Below are 9,549 nucleotides of genomic sequence, written 5' to 3'. Positions count from 1 at the left end.
AGATAATCTTATTAATCTTGGGAATTATTCAATGTAATTTGGGAACTTACTAGATATGAATAGATTTTGATTCTTATTAAAACTCTTGTTTTCCTTGTGTATAGGATTTGAGTTTCTGTGGAAAGATCTTTAGTGCTAAGTGGGAGATCTATATATAGAGAGATGTGAAGAGAAGGTGCGTGCGCGTTTTGATAGAGAGATATTCTACACCTGTTGAAGCTTTGCTGAACCTACACAAATTCAGTATCGAAGATTCGCATGGAGATTTTGTGTGATTGACTCACATAATCACTGTGTTGCTGATAGGTGTTGCAAACACTCGAACAACAACACTGACGCAGAATGTTGATCGAAGAGTGGTTTCGTTGGTTTTAAGCAATACGTTTTTGATTTTATGCATCTAGTGTTTAGTATTGATTTGTTTTGATGCAATTTATGTGGGGACCCGGACGCTAATTCATTTTTTAATCATTCGTTGGGAATAATTCAATCAATTAAGATAAACAGGGCCTAAATTTTTTTTTCTTTAAATGCGGAACGTAATGGAATCATTCTAATATACATATCAGTATAAAAGTACAATTCTTGTACAACGTTCAACAAAGTCAAACTAGGGTTCAACTACTAGATATCAAGTGTTGAACCTATCTACTTTTGAATCCGGATCACCACGGTAACTTGTCCTTTCTCTCATCCTCTTCTTGACCCTGATCCTGTCCCACCTGTTGTCATGCGCACATACAAACACGACAACAGCCGGATAACTCCGGTGAGAATAAAATCCCAGTATAAACAATGAATCAATACAATACATAAAATCATATGTAAAAGCATAAACCATGTATCAAAGAACATGAATCATAATTTATGTCACATTAGTGAATACAGATAAAACTCTTTGACTTGTCATCTCAGACTCGACTCATCTCTAATCTAGGGATCCCGGTTCCTGGATATTACAATATACCGAATCTCCGCGATAGGAATCGATCCCTTCCTAAGCAACATCGATATAAATCAAATATCCATAGACTTGGCATATCCGCCATAGACTTGTCATATCTGCCAATGCCTACTCTGACAATGTGCAATGGGCCAATGATCACTCTGTCATAATCTGGCCCCTCTGTCAGCGACTCTCACTCAATAGCTATCTGCTATTCTCTGCTTTTCTATAAATCAATAGACCAAGCATATTCATTCAAATAATACAACAGTATGAAAACAATAACATACAAGTATGTGGTTTAGGGAAACTCAAGTCCAATCTGACTTAAGTCGATCTCCCGGTTAATATTGATTTATACCTTCCTTTCGTCGATTTCTGGCTCTGTCGAAGTCTCAAATTCAAAGCTGTCAATATCAATCTGAAATGACATATCAAATAGGCATAGTATCAATATTCAACTCAACTCAGATATGTTCTGATCAATACTCAATCTAATTCATAATCTGATACCATATCCGTATCATCTCAATCAAATCAACTCTGAAAAATCATAACAATTCCTTACAGTATATGTTCTTCAATCCGGTTTCGATTATACAATGTCTAACATATCAAGAACATCATATATCAATTCTATCTGATTCTTTCAATATCATATTTCCAAATCATATCAAAACATAAGAAAACTTACGTCCTTTTGTAGCTCTTGACGAGAGGAATACAAAACTGTATTCGTATCGAAATTCTGATAACCGGATCTTTCAAAATCACAAATCTAAGAAGTAAGGAAACTAGAGGGAATTTTCTCCAGAGGCTCTCGGTTCTTGTCTTGCTGAAGGAATGAAAGAATGTATATATATATATATATCCACTTGCATGAGGAAGAGGCTTATTTTCACATATTTCAGGCGGCGCTCGGGCGGTTACAATGCACCGCTCGGGCGCGGAATGTTCTGTCCGAGAACTTTGCTTGTTATCCACTGGCGCTCGGGCGGTCAAAAACTACCGCTCGGGCGCCAGACGTTCTGTCCAAAGACAAAGCTGTTGGTGCATTGGCGCTCGGGCGGTCATCTTCTACCGCTCAGGCGCCAGATGTTCTGTCCAACATCTTGGCTTGTATTGCAACGACGCCCGGCTTCTCCACTCGAGCTCCTACAATCTCAATACTGTTAATTAATCCACTTCTGATTACAGTAATTAAATCTCGGACATTAAATTTCTCCCCCCCTAAGATACGATTTCGTCCCCGAAATCACATGCAATTAAATCATATCAGAAGGAAATGTATAACAAAAGCTAAACAGGAAACTCACATCAATGGAATAACTCTAGAAATTTCTGTTTCATGTCTGATTCAGTCTCCCAGGTAGCTTCTTCAGTGCCATGTCGATTCCACTGAACTTTCACGAGCGGAATAGTCTTCGTTCTGAGCTGTTTTTCTTTACGATCAAGAATTTGGATCGACTTTTCAAAATAACTCAGAGTCTCGTCCAGTTCTGCCTCATCTGGCTGAAGAATATGTGAAGCATCGGGAATGTACTTCCGCAATAAAGATACATGGAAGACATCATGTATTCCAGACAAAGAAGGCGGTAATGCGAGTCGATAGGCGCGATCTCCTATCTTCTCGAGAATCTCATACGGCCCAATATATCGTGGAAACAACTTCTCTTTCTTGCCAAATCTGACAACGTCTCTGAAAGGTGAAATCTCCAAAAATACTCTGTCTCCTGCCTCAAATACCAATGGTCTTCGTCGCACATTGGCATATTTAGCTTGTCTGTCTTGAGCTGTCTTCATGCTCTTCTGAATCAGCTTCACTTTCTCAGTCATATCTCGTATCATATCAGGTCCAATCTCAGGCACCTCAGAGATATCATCCCAATACAGAGGGGATCTGCACTTCTTTCCGTACAACGCTTCAAACGGTGCCATCTCAATACTCGTCTGATAGCTGTTGTTGTACGAAAACTCACAAAGTGACAAAGAATCTTGCCAACTAGTGCCAAAATCTAGCATTACCGCTCTCAGCATATCCTCCAGTGTCTGGATAGTCCGCTCTGACTGTCCATCGGTCTGAGGATGATATGCGATACTTTGATGTAACTTCGTACCGAGAGCCTGCTGCAAACTGTGCCAAAAGTGCGAAGTAAACCGAGGATCACGGTCTGATACAATCGACTTCGGCACTCCATGCAATCTGACCACTTCTCTGACATAGATCTCTGCCATCTGGTCATGTCTGTACGTCATCTTGTACGGAATAAAACATGTAGATTTGGTTAATCGGTCAATCACAACCCAAATCGTATCACAACCTTGGGAGGATCTCGGTAACTGCGTCATAAAATCCATGGAAATGTGATCTCATTTCCATTCAGGAATAGACAAACTCTGCAGTAGACCCCCTGGTTTCTTTCTTTCTGCTTTAACCTGCTGGCGATTCAGACATCTAGATACAAACTCTGCAATATCAGCTTTCATTTGTTTCCACCAGAACTGTCTTTTCAAGTCATTATACATCTTTCTGCCACCAGGATGAATACTAAATCGACTGCTATGCGCTTCTGACAATATCTGTTGTCTCAACTCTGAAACATCTGGCACAACGAATCGATTAGTCACATACAGTACATTGTCACGTACCTGATATTCTGATCGATGCCCTGCTCTGACCACTGATATAGAATTCTGCACATTCTGATCAACTTTATGAGCCGCTTTAATTCTCAAAATCAGCTCTGGTTCGACTTGAACAACATATAATCTCAATGGTCTATTATCTGTCTCAAATATCAATCCAGACAAACAGCAATCTTCTATCAAATTGGAAACACCTAAAGAACATACCTTTCGACTCAGTGCATCAGCGGCTGCATTCGAATTTCCCGGATAATATTTGATTTCACAATCAAAGTCTTTCAGCAAATCAAGTCATCTTCTCTGTCTCATATTCAATTCTGACTGCGAAAATAGATATTTCAAACTTTTGTGATCAGAATAAATCTCAAACTTTTCACTGTAGAGGTTGTCCCCATATCTTCAGTGCAAATACAATAGCTGCCAATTCAAGATCATGAATTGGATAACGAGTTTCATGTGGCTTCAACTGTCTCGAAGCATAGGCAATGACATGTCCCCGCTGCATCAAAACACATCCCAATCCTCTGTGAGAAGCATCACAATAAACGACAAAATCACCAGTACCTGATGGAATAGTCAAGATCGGAGCACTGGTCAGCCTTTTCTTCAACTCAAGAAAACTGGACTCACAGTCTTCAGACCATACAAATGGAGCGTTCTTCCGAGTCAATTGCGTAATCGGTTTTGCAATACTGGAGAAATCTTTAATGAATCGTCGATAATACCCTGCCAAACCCATAAAACTACGAATCTCTGGTACTGATGTCGGTCTCAGCCAACTGATCACAGCCTCAACCTTGCTAGGATCAACAGAAATACTATATCCGGATATGATGTGACCCAGAAATACAACATGTCTCAACCAGAACTCACATTTCGACAGTTTTGCATACAATTTCTCAGTTCTCAATGTTCTCAACACAATTCTCAGATGCTCAGCATGATCAATCATATTCTTCGAATAAATCAAAATATCATGGATAAAAATAATCACGAAATCATCGAGATACTTCTGAAACACACGGTTCATCAAACCCATAAAAACAGCTGGAGCATTCGTCAAACCAAACGGCATGACAATAAACTCATAATGTCTATACCTGGTTCTGAACGCTGTCTTCGAGATATCAGAATCTCTGACTCTCAACTGATGATATCCAGATCTCAGATCGATCTTGGAATAAACAGAAAAACCTTGCAACTGATCAAATAAATCATCAATACGAGGCAAATGATATTTATTCTTTACCGTAGCCTTGTTCAGTTGCCGATAGTCAATGCAAAGTCTCATTGACCCATCCTTCTTCCTCACAAATAACACTGGAGCACCCCAAGGAAAAACAATCGGTCTAATGTATCCCTTGGCCAGTAAATCTTCTAACTGCTCCTTCAACTCTTTCAATTCAATAGGTGCCATTCTGTACGGAGCTCTAGAAATCGGAACTGTACCTGGTACCAATTCAATGTTGAAATCTATCTCTCGAATCGGAGGCAATCCCGGAATCTCATCTGGAAAGACGTCAGCAAACTCACACACCACTTGCAAGTCCGCCAATGATGGACTCGATTTCAGTAAATCAATTGAATAGACAAGGAACCCCTCTGCTCCTTTCTGTAACAATCGAGTCATAGACATTACAGATATCAAAAGAATTCTAGATCTAGAACCCTTACCGTAAAATTTCCACTCGTCAGCCATGTCAGGTCTGAATCTCACAATCTTGTGGAAACAATAAACGGTAACTCTGTACTTGGTCAACATATCAATACCTATAATACAGTCAAAACCAGACAACCCAAACACAATACAATCTAACTCAATCTCATGCCCTTCATACTGCAGTGTACAATGTTTAACCGAATTCACGGATATCAAACATTTCCCCAACGGAGAAGAAACAGACACTACAGCAGATAAGAACTCAACAGGTAATGCATGACTCAATTCAAATCTCTCAGATATAAATGTATGAGAAGCACCTGTATCTATCAATACGTAAGCAGGATAACCACATAAAGAACAGTTACCTGCAACAACATCGTCTGGTGCTTCCTGAGCCTTCTCCTCTGTCAAAGCAAATACTCTGGCCTGCTGTCTATGAGGCTAGCTAACTGTCTGGCTTTCTCCTGGCCTCTGCTGTGACTGGGTGGATGGTGGTGGCTGAAAAGAATATACAGCGGATGATCGTCTATCAGTTTGAGCCGCTGGTCCAACTGATTCTGCTCCCTGGGATCCTTGGGAACCTCTCTGTAGACAAACTCTGGCAAAGTGTCCCTGCTGTCTGCCGATACGGCAACTACCAATCACTCCTTGGCATTGCTCAGTGGGATGTCTCCCTCCGCAGGTTCTGCAGTAAACTCCGGTATAACTTTGGCTCTGTCGTGAACCACTGGAGCTAGAAGAACTGCTGCCAGACTTCTTAAACTGTTTTCCTCTGGCTTTCAGATAATCCTTCTTCCCACCACTGCTGCTGCCACTCTCATATCTGGGAGGTGGTTGCTGTGGTCTCGGTGCTGTAGGAACATACGAAGCTCTTTTCTGTCTCATCAGACCATCTTCAGCTCCTTTTGCTCTATTCAGGGCATCAGCAAAGTTATTTGATCGCCCGATGTTCACCAACGTAAAAATCTCGGGATTCAGGCCATTGATGAACTGATCGGCCACAGCTTCATCATTCTCAGCAACGTGAGGAGCAAATCGGAGCAATGTAGAGAATTTGGCCACAGATTCGTCAATATTCAACTGACCCTGTCTCAAATTCGCAAACTCTGCCCCTTTGTCTTTCCTGTATGACACTGGGAAAAATCTCTGATAGAACTCAGTTTTAAAGACATTCCAAGTGATATTCGTACCTCGATGCTCCAAAGCTCTCTTTCTCGTGATCCACCAATTCTTTGCAACGTCATGTAATTGGTGTTCAATCAGTTTGACTCAGCGCTCATCAGTGTAATCCAACGAATCAAACAGAATCTCAATGTCATCTAACCAACACTCACAGTCAACAGAAGTCTCTGTTCCTTTCAGGGTTGACGGTTTAAACGACTGAAATCTCTTCAGTAGCGTTTCCATCGGAGTTGCTGTCACATCCATCGGATTAGCCGAAGTACTACCCTGTTCTGGTACTCTTCGGGGAGACATATCTGATTATCAAAAGGATTAGTAACCCAATACAACAAATCTGTTTCAGTTCAGTCCCCCCTCCGATCATCTTACTGCTGATCAAGAATCGGTTCTGATTCATTCTCAATTAATACAGTTTACCAATCAAATCAGGTAAACATGTAATAATAAAAGCAGTAATCATGCTAGCACACAAAAGCAGGAAAGAAAACTCAATCTACCACGCTCACTAGCTTCTATTTCAGTCTACAGAACCTACAGTTCTAGACCTACTGCTCTGTTCTAGTTTAATCTCAGGAACCTACTGCTCTGATACCACCTGCTGTGGGGACCCGGACGCTAATTCATTTCTTAATCATTCGTTGGGAATAATTCAATCAATTAAGATAAACAGGGCCTAAAATTTTTTTTAAAATGCGGAACGTAATGGAATCATTCTAATATACATATCAGTATAAAAGTACAATTCTTGTACAACGTTCAACAAAGTCAAACTAGGGTTCAACTACTAGATATCAAGTGTTGAACCTATCTACTTCTGAATCCGGATCACCACGCTAACTTGTCCTTTCTCTCATCCTCTTCTTGACCCGGATTCTTTCCCACCTGTGGTCATGCACACATACAAACACGACAACAGCCGGATAACTCCGGTGAGAATAAAATCCCAGTATAAACAATGAATCAATACAATACATAAAATCATATGTAAAAGCATAAACCATGTATCAAAGAACATGAATCATAATTTATGTCACATTAGTAAATACAGATAAAACTTTTTGACTTGTCATCTCAAACTCGACTCATCTCTAATCTAGGGATCCCGGTTCCTGGATATTACAATATACCGAATCTCCGTGATAGGAATCGATCCCTTCCTAAGCAACATCGATATAAATCAAATATCCATAGACTTCGCATATCCGCCATAGACTTGGCATATCCGTCAATGCCTACTCTGACAATGTGCAATGGGCCAATGATCACTATGTCGTAATCTGGCCCCTCTGTCAGCGACTCTCACTCAATAGCTATCTGCTATTCTCTGTTTTTCTATAAATCAATAGACCAAGCATATTCATTCAAATAATACAACAGTATGAAAACAATAACATACAAGTATGTGGTTTAGGGAAACTCAAGTCCAATCTGGCTTAAGTCGATCTCCCGGTTAATATTGATTTATACCTTCCTTTCGTCGATTTCTGGCTCTGTCGAAGTCTCAAATTCAAAGCTGTCAATATCAATCTGAAATGACATATCGAATAGGCATAGTATCAATATTCAACTCAACTCAGATCTGTTCTGATCAATACTCAATCTAATTCATAATCTGATACCATATCCGTATCATCTCAATCAAATCAACTCTGAAAAATCATAACAATTCCTTACAGTATCTGTTCTTCAATCCGGTTTCGATTATACAATGTCTAACATATCAAGAACACCATATATCAATTCTATCTGATTCCTTCAATATCCTATTTCCAAATCATATCAAAACATAAGAAAACATACGTCCTTTTGTAGCTCTTGACGAGAGGAGTACAAAACTGTATTTGTATCGAAATTCTGATAACCGGATCTTTCAAAATCACAAATCTAAGAAGTAAGGAAACTTGAGGGAGTTTTCTCCAGAGGCTCTCGGTTCTTGTCTTGCTGAAGGAATGAAAGAATGTGTGTGTGTGTGTGTGTGTGTGTGTCTATATATANTCTTGGCTTGTATTGCACCAACGCCCTGCTTCTCCACTCGAGCTCCTACAATCTCAATACTGTTAATTAATCCACTTCTGATTACAGTAATTAAATCTCGGGCATTACATTTAATTCCTTGGAGTGTCAAGGAATTTAGTTTTTTTATTTTCACTAGTATTGGTTTGCGTAAACGTTTTACATATTTGTCTAGTGAAGTTTTTGCCATGAGGCATCGCACAAGTATTCGTACTTGTGCATGATTTAAATTACTGTGTTCATTTACTAAAATTTACGTGTGTGTTAAATATAAATTTTCGCTGCCGTGTTGTGTGCTGGTGTTGCCAACACCGAGCACAACACTAAATTCTGATATACTCGTTTTTAATTGTTTTCGGTAAATCTATGAGCAACAACCCTTTCACTTTTCTCAAGTTTTTTCTTGACCATATGTAAGTGAACTTATGCCTTGAAAATTAAATTCGTATATGTCTTGATTCTGTTTTCGAAAGTTTCATTCAAGCATGCTTTATTTGATACGTGTCATTTTAAAACATATTACGATTTTAACACTGTTATGATTCAACTGGATATCAGATGAAATTCCAAAATATGTTAAGATTATGACCATGATAGGATGAGATACAACTGTTACTATGGTCTCGCCCCTCAGATGATTACCAAATATGACCTGATATTAGTGAATCATGAAAATTATATGAATTTCAGTGCATTTTGTTTATAACATCAAATTATGTTTCATGAATTATGATTTATGATTACGATCATTTTATGATACCATATGTTTGATGATTAAGAATTTCGAAAATTTTGTATATTTGTTATTATATGCACTCAAATGGTCCCCATTTATTGAGTGCTTCCTCAACATTTACTCTTCACTCTTTCCCATCAGATAAAAAAAAAAAGAACAATTAGACAACGAGAACAATTTATGTTTTGGAGATGATGAAGAAGATGGTTCGAAATTTATGCAATCACAATTATATTTCGTTTTTGAGAATATTCATTGTAAAAGCAAGTTATTAATGATTTATCTATGAAATATACTTGTTTGGTTTATAAGTGATATAATGATTATTGTTTTAATATTAAATTGTTAAACAGTGTCGAATAT

The sequence above is a fragment of the Primulina huaijiensis genome, chromosome 3 (genome assembly GCF_012295235.1).
Source record: "Primulina huaijiensis isolate GDHJ02 chromosome 3, ASM1229523v2, whole genome shotgun sequence".
Lineage (NCBI taxonomy): Eukaryota > Viridiplantae > Streptophyta > Magnoliopsida > Lamiales > Gesneriaceae > Primulina > Primulina huaijiensis.
The sequence above is the reverse complement of the archived record's forward strand: the minus strand, read 5'-3'. Positions refer to the sequence as shown.